General features: G+C 42.3%; 1 protein-coding gene across 1 annotated transcript in view; it reads left to right on the top strand.

Annotated features, from left to right (window-relative positions):
• Positions 1–5,926: 5,926 nt before the first annotated feature.
• The window catches only part of CHST15 (carbohydrate sulfotransferase 15), a 47,502-nt gene continuing 33,861 nt past the window's right edge, over positions 5,927–19,567 (top strand). The window contains exon 1 of the mRNA XM_035547884.2: positions 5,927–6,006. The gene's annotated coding sequence lies outside the window, so the exon portion shown is untranslated. The remainder of the gene's footprint in view (positions 6,007–19,567) is intronic.

The following is a 19,567-nucleotide window of genomic DNA, read 5'->3' on the forward strand; positions in this document are numbered from 1 at the left end:
AGGAGAAACCAAGAGACTCCTTACAGATTTGAGCATGGCAGTGTTTTAACTATGTGAATAGAAACTTATCGTTGAAAAATATGTAATAAGAATAGATAATATATGTATGAAATTCAGCCCTCCCATGCTATTTCTTTAGCTTGTATGAGGCAGATTGAATTTTACTTCTCTGTCTTCTGCTACCTCTACCATTCCTCTTGAAGTCAGAATTCAGTTGCAACTATGGCAGACATTAAAAATGATAACATAAGAAAGTGTTTACCAGTTCTACCACTGCAGGTGTCCTGGAAGAATGACTACAAATTGAAATGACTCCATTACAAAGCCTGACAAAGGGTAAAAAAAAAAAAAAAAAAAAAAAAAACAATATTCATTTTTTCCCCTGAAATTAACATAAAGACTAGCACTTGAAGAAAACATTTATCAGTATGTCAGCAAGGAGGTATGTGATTTATCTTTGTAATAATGGTTTTTGTAACTTAGAAGGTAAAGAGTTGATCCAGCTTGTTATTTTTCATATGACATCTAGGAAGTTTAATGACTTTATTTGTGTTTCTAAAATGAAAGCTAATCTAGCATAAGTGTGCCTGGCAATGCATCACCCACAGCTGGACAGGGTCAGGGCCCATCGTCTGGTCCTGAGGGAAAGAAGCCTGGCAAGAGCCATCATTGCACAACTAAACTCTCTTCTCCTAAAGAGGGCTGATCTCATGTGTTGACCTCATCAGTGACTTCATGCCTATGGGAACAGCCCCTGACCATGCTGTTCCCTGAAGCAGGCACCCTCTGGGAATGCTAGCTGCCCGAGGCTAAAAGCAGAGCCTGCAAAAGCTTGAGTGCAAGTCTGGCTTCAGATTTTGGCCCCTCTACCCTCAGAGTGGCCAGGTAACAACTCCTCACCAGGTCAGAAGGACCCCTGGAGAACCCCTTGGATCCTCTCTTATACAGGTATGTGGTTTTCTCCTCATACGTAGGATTTCTGTTGCAGCAAAAGGCCAGTCCACACAGAGAACATTCACCCCATGTACTTTATATTAACAAACCAGCATTGGTAATTCAAATATTTACACATTATGGCTAAAAGAAACAGCCCTTCCCTTCCCTTCCCTTCCCTTCCCTTCCCTTCCCTTCCCTTCCCTTCCCTTCCCTTCCCTTCCCTTCCCTTCCCTTCCCTTCCCTTCCCTTCCCTTCCCTGTGCTTGTTAGAACACATTCTTGATCAATTTTTAAATGCTTCTTTTTGAATTTAAAAGCTAAAGGAAGAAGAATAAATGACATGAAAAAAGAAACCCTGGGCAGGGGAGTGCACACAAAATGTCCCAGTGACCTACAATTCCTTACCACAGGCACAGTGGTGAAATATGCGACCATACAGCATATATCTGGAGAGTGACATTTTAAATGTATGACACAGAGGGGTAAAGATTGCTCAGTAGCAGAAATTAAAAACCTCCAAGGGCAACACTCTTCCCTCCTCCTTCACAGGAGCAGAGCTGCCATTAACTTCAGAGGCAGCAGTGTGTGCTTTGAACCAGGAGCTACATGCAACTGGTGCCAGAGAAGCCACTGGAGAGTTTTAGCAGAGATCTGTGGCATCTTGGAGCATCTTTTCCTATTTAGTCTGCCTTAACCACCCAAACTCCTTCTATAATCAAAGCTCATGATGTGTTACAGATTACCAAAGACTTTTTTTCTGCGTTAATACAAATAATTCAAATAAGAGACTGAACTAACCTAACGCCAAGCCCCTTGGTTGCTGGCTCACATAGTTGTTCCACAGCTGCAAAGAGCCCTTGGTTGGTGTCGAGAGTTACTGGAAACCAGTGTGAAACCCCCTGGCCGTCAGCACATGTGAGCTATTTCTGCTGCCAGTCTGAACCCATCTTCATGTGTCTTCTAAATCATAACCCCTCATTCAGATTCCTTTAGGGAATCGCAGAGCTGTGCATGCACCAGGCTGAAAAGTGTTGCCTGCCCTAGGAGTTAAACACACATTTTTCCAAAAGCAGCAGGCTTCAGTCGGCTCCGAGCCTTCTTGTTGCATGTGGTGCCACAAAAGCATTATGGTAATTCTGAGCACTGAACCATTTAAAATCTATTTTAATCGATTCCTGGCTATTTTGTGATTCCAGCATATTGTTAAATGGGTGGTAGATAAAAGTAGCAGGAGGTAACATCTTCTTTTGTATTGCTGCAGGGAGATCATGCCTAAAATACAGCATTAAATTCTGGGTACCTCATTGCCAGAGAGATGCAGACAAATTGGAAGGAATTCATAGAAGAGCAATAAAAGTGATTAAGGGTCTGAAGAGACTGAGTTACGAGCGAAGATTAAAGGGACTTAATATGTATCACTTGGCTAAATGATGACTAAGAGGGAAATGATACCCTTCAACAAGTACTTGGAGGGCATAAATATCACAAATAAAAAGGAATAATTTAGGGTGCTGAAGGACATACAACTTGGGATAAAAGGATGGTGTTAGGCAAAGGGAAACTGGCTCTGAGTACACATCATTAAATCTAACAGACCATTTGTGGGAAAACGAATCCTGACACATTTATCTAATCCTGTTTCAGTATCAATTATTGCCTGTTCTTGGAAAAATCCTGTTGTCTTCAATTAAAGACTGAGAAAGGACTCCCAGATGCAATCCAGGGATTTATGAGCCAAGAAGCAGTGGCAAATTGGGAAAAGTGCAAGAAAAAAAATGTTTGGAGTATTTGAAGGTTGATATACCCTTTTCCCAGCACCAAAGGATGTATAAAGACATGAAATCAGTGATCTGAATTTTAAGAATGTGTCTGTTGCCAGGATACCACAGGGAAAATAAAAGTAATAATGCATTTCTTTACAACGTACACATTCCATTAATTCCAGTGAGAACTGTACCAACACTTTAATGGGAAAACAGTCCATGAAGAAGAATAAATCTTCCTCTAATTTTCTCATAGCACCACTTAGAGCTACGAACCCGGCCTCAGAGCTGGAAGAAGTGCTGAAATGTTCTCCACAAGCCTGACAGCGCTGCAGCCCTAACCCCAGTCTGTCTTAGAAAGCAGCCGTGCATTCAACAGGATTGAATGTCTGCGTGAAATTAGGTTTTGCCGTGCCTGTGCCCAGCAAAGCGGATCAGCGGCATAGCAGTGTAATGCCTAAAACTGCTACACACGCCGTATGTAGCACCTTGTGGTTTTTTGGACCTACTGCATGGAAACTCCCTGACACCATTCAGAAGTCCCCACGCAGGACATGATTTTGCTCCCAGCTCCAGCTCCCCCTTTGCTTCCGTGTGCTGAACCTGCTGCCTCGGGGGGAGTTGGCTTTTCTGTTTGCTCCTCGCAGCTCACAGCACAAGGGGGACAGAAGCTCTTTGGGGACGTTATTCGCTTTTCCTGTCATAACCCACATCAGGTTCTGGTGAGATAAGAATTTAATGTGAGGGCATGAGTTTATGCTGGTACCCTGTGGAAAAATCCCTTGAGAAAGCCTTTGGAAAGCTGGGCCTGGGGATGGGAGGTCGTTGGAGAAGAGCACCCCAAAAGCAGCAGGAGTGGGAAGCAAAAGTCTCCGGGGTTGTTGTGGGGAATGGACTTCCTCCAGTGTTTGAGGGTGGGAGAGAGCAAGCGCCAAGCAGACACATCAGCATTCCTGCCCTCTTTGTGAGAATAGCCTAAAGATGCTGATGCTGTAGCAGGCACACAGAGGAAGAGCAGTCCATTTCCCCGGATTAGCATCCCATTACAGCTGTGCTCTGAGGACACAATCTGATTTGTTTATCCCGGAGTTAACTCTGGCTGTAAATGTGCAGTTCTGCTCCTGTCAAACCCAGCCACCAGACCTCTTCACCAGGGGTCTGCCCCTAACTGCGATCAGTAGCAATGAGGTAGGAATCTCCTGCATTAAAAAATCACCTTTTATATTCATGCATCTGTGCTCCCAGCTTTCTTTTTTTTCTTTTTTTTTTTTTTTCCACTTGATGACTTGATAAGCCTGCTTAGAGCTTGCAAATATGTTCAAACATGTTTTAAAAGCGAGATGATCCTTTCTACGTTGCACAGTGAGCATGACAAGCAAGAGAAATCATATCTACAGAATTGGGGGTCAGGAGCTTTTGTTTTCTGAAAGCCAGTATAGTCAGGAACAGTTTTCCTATGATTTCTCTGTTTAATCTCTTCATTTCTTCCCTCTTTAAACATCTTGAATCATGAGAATTAAAGCCCAACCTTAGTTTTAAAGATTATTTATTTTGACTGCTCTTTTTTTCTGACTATAATTGTCCGCGATAACACAATTCATTGCTGGAGAGTGATTTAATACGTCAAAACATTTTGGATTTCCCTCCCCATCTCACTGGGTAATGTTGAAGATAGTCTGCAAGTGCCCATGAGATGGGTAGACAGAAACTTTATGGACTGTCTGGAAGCTGCTGCTTGTGGGTACTGCATGAAGGTATTTGCTCCAGCTGATGGTTGGTGGGGAGTGGGGTGAGCAGATCATTTCCCAGGGAATGAAGATCGTGTTTTCATGACAGTTTCTTTGATTTTTTTCTTAAATATATAGAAAGGAAGGAAGGGAGTGCAGAAATCTGGCTAAGCGTAATTGCTATTCAGAGCATCCCATGAGGCCTAAAAAGGCTTTGGAGGGCAGCATATTTAACCCAGAGCAGAAACACTGAATATGTGTGAATATTTCAGAAGTACCAGGTTTTACCCAGTCAGCTGTTTTATTCCGAGGGGATTTTAAGGTGAGAAATTGGTGAGACTCATATATGACCTTAGCTGAGACTCTCTGATCCATCCAGAGCTCACATATACCATGAAGTAGGAAACTTGTGGATGTGTGTTTTTAAGTCAGTCTCTTAGTTATCTGTATGTGATCTTACAGGTGTATTTGAATTCTGTTTGGCTCCCACTCACAGCTGTAGTTTGGAAGCTGTTTTGCAGTCTACTTTTAAGTTATATATGGTTTCACTTCAAAGGGGATTCCTGTGATTTTTTTTTCTTTGAGATGTTTCTGATTGCTATAACCAAAGTTGGATTTAGGAATGGAAAATCTCCTAAAACCCAGTATTTTCATACTTAGCTCATGCTTTGTTACCTCGACATGTTAGCAATGAAGTCGCTGAGCACTACCCATGCAGATTGAAACCCGACAGTGGCTTCCCTTAGTGGTAGGAGACGGGTACAGAGAGCTTTCCTCCTGCGGTGTGCTAACACCCAGACCTTGGCCAGGGCAGGCACAGCTGCACAACTTCAGATAAGGCAAGCCCTGTGAGCGTGGCACACAGCCCTGCCGTGACACCGCACGCTGAGCACCGCAGGAGCGTGCAGACGTTGTGTGGACGGTTTAATGAGCAGACTGCACGTTCAGATAAACACATCTACTTATGTCTACACGGTGGGGTCCTCTTGACGGAGGATGAACCGTGCGCTTTCGGAGCAGTGGATTGTGCCTCCCTAGCCAGCGTTTGTGCTGTTGCTGATACAAACCTGAAGCAGGGCTGTGGGACCCGCTCGGGATCTTCGGGTCTCCCTCCTCCTGCCCCCACTCGGCGACTGGGGCCGCCGCCTTCCTCCGGCACCGTCCCGGTGGGACAGCCGGGATCCCCGCAGCATCCCTCGGGAGAGGCCTTGCCGGGAGCACCCAGCGAGCCGAGGCTGCAGCCGATGCTGCGCCGCTCCCGGCGGGGGCGATGCCCGGCGGGACCCGGAGCCGGCTGGGTGCGGGTGCGTGCGGGTGTGTACGGGTGTGTGCGGTGTTTCTGGGGGGGGTGTGCGCTGGGGGGGGGCGCACGGCGGGAGTCCCCCCCACCCCAGCGGAGCCGAGCACGCCTCCTCCCGGGCTGCGCAGCGCGGCCGGGGAGCGGCGCGGGGCTGCTCCCTCCCTCCCTTCCCCTTCCTCCTCCTCCTCCTCCTCCTCCTCCTCCTCCTTCCCCTCGCAGGGGCGCGGATGGGAGGACGAGCAGAGCGGCGGGCGCGCCTCCCGGCGCGGTGCGGAGCCGAGGTAAGCCTGAGCCGGCTCTGGGGGGGCTCCCGAGCCGCCTGCTCCCCAAGTTTGGAGGCTGCAGCACTTTGCGGGAAGTTGGGCGGCACCGCGGGGCTTCCACGGGGACACCTCGGGCTGCCCCGCTTTGCTCCGAGGGGAAGGCTGGCGAGCCCCCACCCTCCCGGGTTTTTTTTGGAGGGACGAGGGGCTGCACCCCCGCGGCTCGGCCGGTGGGGAGAGGTGTCCCCCCTAAGCGTGTCCCCGCGGTGACAAAGAGAGAGCCGCTCGCTGTCACCCCGCAGGGAGCTGCGCCCTGGAGAGGGAGCAGGCGCCCGGCGAGCGGCTCGCCCGGGAAGCTGCACCCAATTCCCGCACCGCATCCTCCCTAGAATTAAGCCCCGGAGGGATGTTGCCACTCACCGCTGCTTATTTTTCGGTGAAAAGGGGTATTTCTTCAACGCGAGCCGTTGGCCGGTAAAAATAGCTTCGTGGCATGCGTTTGCTGAGAATGCAGTCAAGGTTCAGTGGCGGGTTATTATGGTTAGGCTCTTAAGCAACAGTCCCCTCTCTGAACTTTGGTGGTGTCGTACATGGTGAGTTGGTGGCTTTTTGTTGTTGTTGTTTCTTCCTGTGCTGCTTCATTGTGACACTACAGCCGTACCCTGAGGTGAAGTCCCTTACTTGGTCACAGCCAGGTTTGCAGGTTAACGGGATAGACGGCAACATTGCTAGGGTGCTGCATCTCAACACTCACCAAACTGTCCGATATGGAAATGTATTTCTGTCTTATTCCATGGTTTTGGGCCTAAGGACGTCTTTGTATTGATTTGCTTGCATATGACATAAGAAAGGTTTCATTTTTTGAATTGCGTTAGCTGGAAAAAACACCCAGAAAACATTCTCATCTGAAGAACAAACATGTGCCTTTTGTGTTTGGTGACCAAGGAAAGAGCAGAGCAGTCAGCTGAGCAGATTACAGGTTAAACCCCAAAGTTTGCTGGAGCTAGTCATGAAGGGTAAATATTTTTAAGGTTTGAACGAAAATTACATGCGCTCATTTGTGTAAACAAATGCTTTATTGAACAGCATCATACTTGATACTAACTGGGGACTACTAGGTCTCTGGCAAAAAGGAAGCTTATCTTAATGAGAGGTCACAGCATCTATAGGATTTATATGTATTCTATAGGATTTATACGTATATACTTATGCTATTTATATAAAGTGATGTAAGTATTTGATTTATAAAGAAACACACACACACACACATATATATATATATATACTCATAAACAGTAAATAGTAATGGAATAGATATCTTAAGGTTTTCTTTGTCACTGATCACTTTGTCACTGATATGTTGTCACATATCTCTTGGCCTGAGAGCTTCTCTGCTGCTGGTGCCATTTCACTCTTGGGCATTGAGTCAAAGTATTCATCTGGCTCTTCACATGCCAAAAGGAAGAAAATCAGTTTGAATGCAGAAAAGAAGAAACTACTTCTATGAAGACTTAGTAGTGAAACTAATCTTTTTCTTATTTTATTTTTTTTCTTTTAAATGGCATTTATATCCTATGTCTGTAAGTGCAGTCAACATACAGTTCTGAAATCAATAACAAAATAGTTTCATGGTTCAAATTTTGTAACAGGAAGCCTAATCTCAAATTCAGAGTGCTTTATTTGAGGGTTTGGAACAGGAACATGATGAAACAGCGGAGATTTGCATGACAAAACACTTAATTCCACTAATGCAGTGGAAGACAGTAATGGATTTTATCTTCTTTGCTAAACAAAAAGTAGTTATCTGGAAACTACAAATGAGCAGGTTGAAGCAGACTCTCATATTTGGGTTATTTCATGTAGTTGAAGTGGAAGGATAAGTTATATAATCCACTAGCAGTATTAGTAAGGATGGGATTATAAAGGCATAATCAAAGAGAGGTAAATGAGATACTGCTTATATTTTAACACTATATTAACAGCACAGCCATTGAGCTATTTGTGTCCAGAAGTAACATAAGTTTGGAGTTGTCTTCTTTTTTTTTTTTTTTTTTTTAATACAAAATATTGCTATATAGTTACTGTCTAGAATTGATGTATTTGTTAGAAGCAGACTGGTAACTATAAAATTAAAATAGTCTGAAATACATAGAAAATTTTTATGGTGAGAAAAACAATGAAAGTAGTTAGAAATCATAGACCTTCTGGACGAACTAAATACACTTGTGCAAAAATAATCATGAACTGTGATGAACAATTTTAATAATAGAGATTGACAAGTCATTCTTTTGCTATTTATCTTCTGTGCTAAAGTCCTCTGAGTGCGTACAAGCACCTGATACCAGTCTTGAAACTTGAAGTGTCACCGAGAGTGTTTTTTTCTTTTTGTGGCCTGATAACATGCAACCCATGGCAGGAGCTCTATGAGAACTGGGACTTCCAGTGGACAGAGATGATGTTTGTAGCCCAGGTGATTTCAGTGGGTATTGTATGTGTTCTTAAACATGGACTGTGTACTAAAATCTCCAAGTGTTTATTTATACTTAAGGTCAAGTTGCTAGGTGGTTGACAGCAAACTTCCAAAGTTCATGGGGCTATTGTTAAACATGATGCTACACCTCCCATCACCCAATAGGGATCTTTTTCTCAAAATTCCTCTGCTGCCTGGCAAGGGGATCCTTCACATTATTAAATACTTTTCCACTGCTGAGTACTTCCCCACATGCTCAAAGGAACAAAATTTTAAGAAACTGTAGCTCAGCATTGTGTTACTTTTACATTTTGTGTTCTAAAAGTTGTTCAGATGCTTTCTCTAGAGATAAACAAGCAGCAGCAGGCCAATCTTGCCTAAATTACAACAATTTAGGAAGTTGGAACATCCAGCTGTGCTCTTTCAGTACAGATACATCATTCAGGTGAAGAGAGACATGACTTAAATAGGTATCAATATACTCCCTCTGTCTCCGAAGTTTTAAATACTCTTGCAGTTACTATGTCCTTAAAGGCTGTGTATCCTGCCATTAGAAACTGCAAGGAGATGTGCTGTTAAATCATTCAGTGCTGCTCTGGAAACTCAGGTGATGTGAATTGCTCTGTTTCCAACATCTTGGAGAGCTTTTAGGAGCCTCCCCTGGTTTGAGCTGAGCTCCTTAATTGCTTTCTTGAGGCTTCAGCTCCTCCCCTGCCCCACCTATTTTTCTCCTTACCTCGCACAGGGAGGGATAACTGAGTTTCCACCACGCTCCTTGGCTGGACTTATTTTGCTCAGCTGGAAGAACCCAAAGTGCGGTGGAAAAACAAGGTAGATTTCCAATAAGAGAGCTTTTTTTTTAGTGCTTTTCCCCACAAATTAGTTTTTCTTATTTATTTATGTTTCTAGCAGAAGGCACTGTTTTTCTTACTGAAGAACTGCGGAGCCAGATTTGAGTCTAAATACAGCTATTCACATGAGGGGATGGGATCTGTGAGTTCCTACAAGCTCTTATCTCAGAGCAGCCTGAATTACACTGATCTTTCCACTTTTACTGAAATTTCACTAAAATTGACTGGCTATGTATAGCATTGTTGACCCACTCTCTTAAAGATAGGTTGGGCTGTACGTGTATTTAACAGAAAGTGTGTTGTACAGTCGGTCACACTGGCTGTTTGTCTGTACGACCTTTTCATTTGTGCTTCCCTGTCCGAAGGACACGATTACAATTCTGCCCCGGTTGCTCGATTTAGTTTTTACATGCGAGGGAGACAGGAAAGCTACCGAGGAGCTGGAGTGCAGCAGACGCGCTGCAAAGGGAGCTCTGTAATCCTTTGATTACACAGCTGTGCCCGACATGCCACTAAACAGCACTTTAGGGGCAAGCAGTTAATGTAGCTTTTCCATGGAATATTTATTAATTTATGTTACACCTGGCTTCCAGCAGCTGTTGGACGTGGCTTGCAAGCACTGGTTTTAAGGATCGTGGAACCCTCCCTAAGAGGATGTAACCAGGTGAAGTGCTTGATGCCTAGCGAGAAGAAACAAAATAAACCCAAGTCCAGTTGGGTAGCGGTGGCTGATGGCAATGATGGGGCAGCTGTGACTGTGATGAGAGACGAGATGTGATGGTGGATGTGAACAGGAGCCCGTGTCAGGCTCTGGCTGAATGACCTCTCTGTGTCCTCCCATGGCAGTGCACTGAGGTCATGGACTTGCCAACGCCAACCCACTGCCCTGCTGCTTCCCATTCCCAGATCCAGCTTCTCAGTGTTCCCACAGTGGCTTGGATTACCTGAAATGCATGCGCTCCAAGACTCTGAAGTGGCAAGTCTGCTGGTTTCCTAGCGAGCTTGCTAGAACTCAGGTAGTACCCATAAGCTAACCCAGATCCAGAAGATTTTTTGGAGCTCCTGGTGCAGCAGCCCTTCCTCGCTTGGGCTCCAGAAAGTGACTAAGGCCACCACAGTGCTACAGAGGGTGGGAGGAACTTGGCTGCCAAGGTGCCTGCTCCCTTTGTAATAGGTTTCCTTTTAAATGAAGTCATTCACGTGATGAAATGTGGTTTTGGGTAGTAGGGAAATGACAAAGGCCTTGGAATTTCACCCTAAGATGGAAGTGAAAGATAGAAAGGCATCATATCTAATAGGATGTCCACAGTTGGATTTAAAACAAGGCCCTTGCCCTTCTCCAGGCTGAAATTGCTCCACAGAGATTGCTTTTGACAGTCCTGATCCTAGTGCAGCTTTGGGCTTTCAATCCAACCCCTACAAGCAATCTAAAATGCAGGAGCCAGTGTATGTCCTAGATTACAGACCCCTAAACTGTGCATTTTGAGTGTAATTCTTGCTGTTTTTTTATACAGCAGTAAATCCATTTTGGGGCTTTACTTGATAGGATTGAAGAATAGGTAGTACTGAATCATGAGATCCCTAAAATTTAGTTATAAATGTTCTTTTTTATACCAAGAACTACTAAATTCACACTTTTTAATTTATAACTTAATGTGCTATTATTTAGACTCACCAAATATGCATGTCACTTTATATATGCTTGTGTTTTGTGATGCCAACTTTATATCTAGGGTAGCTGTTCCTTACTCTGAGGTGCACAGTGTACAAAACAGATCTGTACTTAAATAGTAAAATATTAAAACTGACTGCTTTTCATTTGCTTCATGTCTTCCAGGATGGAGAAATGTGCTTCATAAGGAGATATTTTTCCTGTATAAAACAGTGTTCAGTGTGGGTGAAGGTATCTTGTTATCTTACCATAAAATTAGAAAAGCTGATGAGATTGAAAAAGACTTCTGCATTATTATTTTTTAGTATGAATGCAAGTAAAGCTTAAACCTGCCTGGTTTAAGTCGGGCATGTCAACTTCTCATGGAATATCAGGAAGTGCTTTCCTTTCATATAATGGCAGTCATAGTTCTACAAATGGCTTTTAACTGGGAAGAACCATGATATCAAAAAAAAGGGAAAAGAAAAAATGAAAGGTTTCTAGAAGTACGAAGAAAACAAAATAAGACTGCTTTGAAAAATGGCAAACTTCTGTAAGATACATAGAAAAAATAATGATTTATATGCAATGTGTCCGTATAAGGGATGGAAGAAGCCTGGTAAACTGTAGTGTCAAATGAGTGCTACAAAAGTGAGCAGCCCAATAGATGCGAGTTTGAAACACTGGATGACTTCAGATGAAGATGACAATGTCCTTATGTGCTCTATGTGTCCAGTTAAAATTCAGATCTTGGAGCTAGATGGAAAAAAGTGCTTAATTAAAGTGCTTTAGATCTGGCATGAAATTAGTTGTGAGATACCAAGAAATGGGAGAGACATTTTGAAAAAAAGTAATAGAAATCAGGACCCTGGAAGGTTTTGCACATGATTTGAAGAAAATGTGAGCTCAGTGTAGTGCCTAAGATTGGATATAATGGCCTATGGACAGTAGAATTTATTAATTAATTTATTAATCCAAAAAAGGAGGAGGAGTATGTTTGGTACAGCCAGGAGGTTTAACATTAAAAAGCTGGAAATAGGAGAAAATCAAGAAGGATAGTTTAAAAGGTTATTTAATAGGTTTATCATGCAGTGAGATGGGTTTGCCTGTGAGTCCAGCTCTTTCTTTGGAAGCTTCATCCCTTGAGAATTCTATATCTAATTTTTATCTAATACTCCTTTCCAAACTCTTGTATTTTGGCTACTTGTTAGATCAGAAATTTGTCTTCTAACTGAGCTGTGTAGATATTAAATAGATAATGTTAAGTAGACATTGTTAATATTAAATAAGTTAAATTGAAATCTGAAATTTGTAGTACTTCCCAGGAACATTGAAAGCTCAGTAGTTCATAGACCTGTTTCACAGTGTGATGCCAAAGGTTGTGCTCTTCTTCCTTCTGTGATCATGATTAGTGCATCTGTAGGGCTACGGCCATAGAGTTCATCCTTCTGGCTTGATTGCCAGGGCCTGAGAAAATTGCCTGGATCCATTCCTCTAAAGGATTTTGGATGCTATTTTGTTGAAGTGGAAGAGGGGCAGGTTGCACGTGTACATCAGGTCTGATAGGAGGTCAGCTTCATGAAGGCATATGGGTTCATGCTGTGCAATTGTGCTTCAGGATTAGGTATTCTTCACTTGTTTTGTGGCTCTCTGGATTTCTAACCACGGTATCTAGATCATAGTTTTGCATCTATTGTGAGTGCAAAAGTCATATAAAGTGACTGAATTTTGCTGGGTGAAAGCTCCACTGTGTGAAAGGCTACCAATAACAGTTACTGCATTAGTTAGTTACTACATTACTGCTAAAATTGTGGTCTCTTCATTTAAAAAGACAAAAACTCATTCTTGAACGTTTTGGCATTGAGTATTACAGCTTTAGGCTGTGAGCAACTTGTTGGACTCATTCATAAAGTAAATAATTTAGATGAAAAAAATCATAAATTATAGTGCTATAAAAACAGTATCTCAGGTTGAGGATTAACTTGCCTGAGGAACAGATAAGGATAGATCATAATGAAACCAGTATTGCTTTTGACATTCAGTATTAGAATTACTTTGCAAAGCTATTTATGCCAGCTTTAAAACAGTTTCAACAAGAAATGAGATGTGAGAGGTGAACATAAGGGAACAGTGGAACCTAAGCTCATCACTCCCGTTATAGGAAGGAGGAAGAATTGATTTCTTTAATATCAGGCTATTTAAATACTGAAGCATTTAACTCTTCAGAGTAGGTTTTTAAACACTGCTAACGAAAGCAGTCAAATTAAAAATACACAACATAGTAAAATGCAATATATATTGGTAACCACAGAAATCCCACGTGGATTTCTCTTCCATTAGGGTAGGTCAGGAGCAGCCCAGCTCTCGGTTTTCACTGATGTAAGGGGGACAAGAATTTGGCACCTCAAACATGTGAGCACAGAAAATGTTCTCCAGTTGTTTTGGAGAATTTCAGCATTGACTATGTGTGTGTAAGGAGTCATGTCCCAGCTGTGCACTCCTTTCTGCAAGGGAGGGCACCTTGCTGGGAGCCTGCATCAGGGAGCGCGTTGGCCAGACAAGCTTTTGCCTTGTGTCCTCACTAGAAGGCAATGCCACCCTCTACTTCCCTGCATCACAGGTGGGAAAACTCCATCTTGTTGGACACATCGTTCTGCTTGCACTGGGACAGACCACACAGCTGAGTTGTCCCATTGGATGAAAGCTGTCTCTCTTGCTGATGACTGGAGCTGATCACTGTTTACATGCTGTACCTGGTCCAGCAGTAGAATCATAGAACCCTAGAACCATTAAGGTTGGAAAAGTCCCCCAAGCTCATCTGGTCCAACCATCCCCCTACTACCAATGTCACCCACTGAACCATGTCCCTAAGCACTATGTCCAACCTTTCCTTGAACACCCCCAGGGATGGCGATGCCACCACCTCCCTGGGCAACCCGTCCCAATGCCTGACTGCTCTGTCCCTACGTGTCCTCTCCTGCCCCTGCCCTGCAGAGCAAGTGTCCTGGGGCACGTGGGGAGTTTCTTTGTACCCTTCCTGAACCTTGAAGGGATGGATTGGGGGGTTCTCTGGTGCCTTTAACACTGCAATATCATGACAATGAGGAGCTTTTAGCTTAAGTCTCCACTGCTTTTTTTTTTTTTTTTTTTTTTTGTAAACAGGTTTCAGTAACTCTGGGTAAAACGCACTTCATAGATGGTTTCAAGTCATCTGATGCTTATTTCTGCATGCAGCTTTAAGAATTTAGTATTCTTGTTGTTTGATATCATGGTTACAATGTTGCAATAACTCATTTTGGTTTAATACTGCAGAATGCATAAAAAGCTTCTGCTGAGATTTAATAGCTTTGTCTTTTAATGGTACCCATTATGTGGGTGTAATCTCTCCAGTTGTCTAGGTTTTCATCTCACTATACTAGTACACTGGATAATAATTGACAAAGGCAGTAAAAAAAACTACTGTGAAAATACATGTAACAATGTAAATACCAACAAGGTTTTTTGTTGGACTATTATAATTCTAGATATTTTGTCAATATACTTTTCTAAGGCTTTTCACTATTAGAAAATAAAGTGAAACTTTATGACAATATATAATAGTGCATTAAAAATATGCGCTTGCTACTAAAACAAGATTCTCCCAAACATAATCACTAAAAATGTTACATTGCAGTATTTTAACTTTCTTTGTGTATCTTTAAAGATAACAAATAATTCTGAAATAACAAGTATCATTCAGTCGCATTTAACAACAAATTTCAGGGTTTCAAATTAGGTAGTATAAATGCTGCACTCATTCCAAACAGCAATTCTCAGGATGAACTTCTGGCTTCATTGAAGTCAATGAAAACTCTTCCTGCTGACTTAAGCATGCCAGGAGTTAAAAAAAAAAAAAAAAATAAAAAATAAATTGAAAGGGGATTTTAAAAAGTTTTCTTCTTAATGGTTGCTGGAGTTATTCAGATGTAGTTTTATGTCCTTTAGCTCAGCTGGGAAATTCTAAGGTGAAGATGATGTCTGGTGGGGAAGAGAGCATATGAAAAGAAAATAACATTTCCAGTTGAAATAATATAGCAGTGGTTGTGTTATCCCATAGAATCATAGAATATTCTGAGTTGGAAGGGACCCCCAGGGATCACTGAGTCCAACTCCTGGCTCCACACAGGCCTACCCAAAAATCAGACCAGGTGTCTGAGCGTTGTCCAAATGCTCCTTGGACTCCAGCAGGCTTGGTGCCATGACCACTGCCCTGGGCAGCCTGTCCCAGTGCCTGACCACTTCTGGGTGCAGAACCTTTTTCTAACACTCAGTCTGAACCGCCCTTGTTGCAGCTTCGTGCCAGAGGTCCCCTTTCTGGGGACCCGCTTTGGTGCTAAGGAAAGCTGAGCGTGCAGGTGGATGTTCCTGTTGCAGATATTTTGTCCTTTAAAGTGATGGAAACCCCCAAAGCCCAACTCTTAGAGTATTGCATTGTTGCATTGTGTGGATAGGAGTTATGGCAGGTGATTTTTTAATTTTTAATTTTTATTTATTTTTTATTTTTTTTTCATCAAGCACAGTATTCAGGAATAGTGTTAGGGACATTTTTAGCGTTGTTCTTCTGGCACCAAGGATTTTTAAGTAGCAATTGAATAGGAGGAAGGAATTAATGTGATTTAGTGTTGTCAAACTGAAAATGAAGTTCCTCCTAACACATCCTTCGAAGAACACTCAATGGCTCTGGATTTAGCCTGCCATCCGCTTTATTTCCCAGCGATATTTTTGAACTTCCTCTGCTGATAAATATTTAGAGTCTGTTTATATTTCATCTTATTTTTTGCTAGATAGCGCTTACAGATTCTTTCTGTAAACACTTATTACTGAAGAAATTGGTATCACAGGCCTTGAAATTGCAGTGATGGCAATTTTGTAATTTTAACTGTAGCTGACCATATATTTGTTAATTATCCAAGAGAGGCTTATTGTTTATAAAAGGGAACTTTATTTCTGGCTGCAGAAGCTAGAAAGGTAGCTGTAATTGCTTTGCCTGGAGTGCAGGTTTAGTTGCAGAGGACTTGGATTAGATGTGACCGTCACTGAGGATCAAGAAGGGATGAAAAGAGGAAAGACTTTCGTGTTTGTTAAAGTTTTAGTCACCAGCATGTTGTTAAACTCAGAATAAAAATCACATTTTTTTTTTTTTTTAAAGTTAAAATCTAATGAAAAACAATTTGGAGAAAGCCAAACCTATGTTAATTTATTTGAGTCCTTGAAGGATTTCCTTCTCAAAATTTTGTGTAGTCTTTCCTTACAGCATGGCTCTGCAATTTTAACTGGGGTTGCCTGGCTATATCTTAGTGCTGTTTTGCTATGCCTTGCTAATTCCTTTTTGGAGTAATGTTTTTTCCTGATGTGAATATGACAACCCCGCTTTAATTAGCTAACAGCAGTTGCCAGGGATCACAGTGCCTGAGAGTCTCAGAAGTGTCTGTGTCAAAATAAATAAATAAAACATCTAAAAAGCTTTACAGCTTTACTAAGAAGCAATAAACTTAATTGAAATGGTTAACAGCATTGAAATGACTTGCCTACTTATATTACAGCATGTAGCCACCAGATGTCACTTATTTTGTGCACTGTGCTGGGAGAAATATGCCCTTGTGTATAAAAGATTTTTTTTTTAAAAAAAAAGCAACTTGCTCTGAATGGGTTTGTTTCTGTTTGTATTCCTAATTGGCAAGTTCCTTCCTTTATAAATATTTTCATCTTAAAATAGGTTGTATAGATTTGTTTCTCACAGACAAGATAGACTTGCATTTTATATGAGCCTTAAATGTCAGCAGTGACATTCTGAGATTCAGTCTTTAAAAATATAATTAATAGTCTTACTTAATTTTCAGAAGGATGAATGTACATTTCTGTACAAAGGACAGTCTTTTTATTATGAACTGTACGATCATTAAAGATACTTTAACCTGTGATTTACATATACATGCATCTCCAGCCAAGCTAAAAGCAGTGAGATGAGTCAAAAACTCATGCAGGACTGAAATCATGGTGGAAGGATGTTCAGACAGGAGAAGGACCGCTTCTAAAAGTAGAAAACGGCATCCACTCACAAAACTCCACAATTAATCGTCAGGTTTTAAAGTCTTCAAAGCAAAGTGTAAATATGGATAGATACATGGGGATATCTCTCTGAACTGGAAAAGGAACACTTGGTGCCCAGTGTAAAACTCTTTCTCCAGAATCGAATGAGCACAAGCCGTCTTGATGAGCAAAACATAATGGCTAATTGCTCAGCAGTGAGAGCAAGCAGAGAGCTCATGATCAGGGTTGTGGTATTTAGCAGTGTTTCTTCTCTCCATCACCAGAGATGCTCAACTGACTGATGCACGCTTTTTGGTCTGTATGTAAAAGCAATGCTGTTAAAAAATAGAAACTGAATTTTCTGTACTTGAGATAGAAAGACTGAGTTGTGTTGGTGTCATAGTATCTCTGTGGGTCTTATGCAGATTGGAGGGCATAAATCCATATCTTGGAGTGAATGATGTGGTGGTTGTTCTCCCAAGTCTTTTTAGTTTGGATCCTCAGGAGCAGCAGTTTTGAAAGACTACTTACCTTCATTTTTCATCTGTGGTGAAAAATGTGCTGTAGCATGGCATTCAGTAAATGGAGGCAGAGTATAAGACACTGTTTTTACTTCCCTTTTCTGTGCTTGAGCAAAACCAGAGGCAAAGCGTTGTTTAACTGCTAGAAATGGTGCTGACTAATAAACGGAGCAAATTGGCGTTTTAGCAGTTAATACGAAACCAATCATATGAATGAGGGTCTTAACTGAGCATTGTTTATGAGCCTGAGAGTTTCACTTCCTCACTCCAGGTCTCGCAGCAGCGCTTCCGAAAACGCCACCTGGGGCTGCTGCTGTGGCAGGGGCTGGCTCAGCCCTGCCGAGGACCCCATTGCACAACCTGTCCGTCATCTTCCAGAAATGAGCTGCTCCACCCTGCGAGCTCGTGGAGAGGCTGACATTTGTCTGGTTTAATGCAGTTACTGGGGAGAATTGAGATTCAGTGCTGCCTGTCTTCGGTTGTTTCTCTAGAGATTGGATTGCCAGTGGCATTGCATCCTGTGCAACACATATCTGAATTTTGGCCAAAGTCCATCAATCCCCAACTCATGGAATTCGAGGTGGTGAGTTAGACCTGAGTTGTTCTTGGCCTTCTACCATTTTATGCCATGGTATCACAGGTAACACACATCAGGATGCACATTGCTTTGTCAGTCACAGACTGCAAAGCACGCTGACATCTGCCACTGGGAGTTACTCCAAGAAAGGGAATGGTGTCCATGCCCTGAGGGGCTGATCCCCATGGACCTTTACAAAGCTCTGAGTACCTTTGAATGCACTGCAGCATCCTCCCAAGTCTGCTGCATGTACGTGGTATTTGCAACAGAGACTAATGCCTTTGCTCATTTAATATTTTTATTTTTTTCAGGTTGGACAGAAACTTCTATGTAAAAGATTAATAAAATAATTCATGTGTCTTATTTAAATGTTCATGTTTGGACAATAACTTATTGTCTGTTCTACGTCAGTCTGGCTGGCCTAGCTTAGCCCTGAGCAAGCATTCTTTATGAGAAAAAGGTAAGGATAACTTCAAAGCCCAGTTTCCACATGTAAAGGAAGAAAAAACCACAATTGTATGGCTTTATTCTGATTTGCTTTTATTACTGAAGTCTAATTTCAATAATGAGCCATGCAATAAGGAAATTAAAATATATTATCACTGTATAATTCATTTTTTCACTTAGTGAGAAGAACTGTGAAATTGTCTGGGTTTATAGATTATTTAGAACCTGTGAGGGCACTTACTTTGATTATAAACATTTTGGATACTGAAGGCATTTTTCAGGATTTAAACAAGTGAGAAAGTTATAAATTGTATTGAACAGAGTAGTGAGGCTGTCATTTCTCCTATAATCCTAGGATGGCTGGTTTTCTAGCTTGCCTAATTTCTACATACACTGGTGAAGAAAGTGTTGTAAAAGCAGCAGGTGAGTGACTTAGAGTGGTTTACACAGTAGGCTTCATTTTTGCCCTCTAGAAAGACTTTGTCCATTAGAGCCACCACCAATGACAGTACCAAAAGGTGGAGGGTTCATGGGGAGAGCACCAAAGCAATTAATGATTAAAAATAATAATCAATCAGTCAATTCGGCTGACAACCTCACAGCCTGGATTCACAGAGACCCCCATGTGTGGATTACAAGGCTGCTGGCTGTCCCGGTGTTGGAGGCGTCTGCTGGAGCCAGGCACAGAGGGCAGCGGGAGTGGCTTTGCTCTTCTGTCCCCTCTGCTACAGAGGCAGTGCCATGGGGCTACGGTGTCTGAGACTGTTCCTGCCAGCTGCTGAGTCACGATCCTGAGGCTGTGATGAAAGATGTGGCATTTAGTGGCACTTGATTACATGTTGCTGGCTTTGGATGTGGGCGTGGAGTGATCTTTGCAGAAGACAATGATTGATACGGCCTTCTGCAGCACACGCTGTGTTTTGTTAACAGCGTTCTTGAGGGTGGAAAGCATAAAGGAAACTGAGCACAGACTGAATTGTACAATGCTGTATT

This window comes from Cygnus atratus, chromosome 7 (assembly GCF_013377495.2).
Source record: "Cygnus atratus isolate AKBS03 ecotype Queensland, Australia chromosome 7, CAtr_DNAZoo_HiC_assembly, whole genome shotgun sequence".
Classification (NCBI taxonomy): domain Eukaryota; kingdom Metazoa; phylum Chordata; class Aves; order Anseriformes; family Anatidae; genus Cygnus; species Cygnus atratus.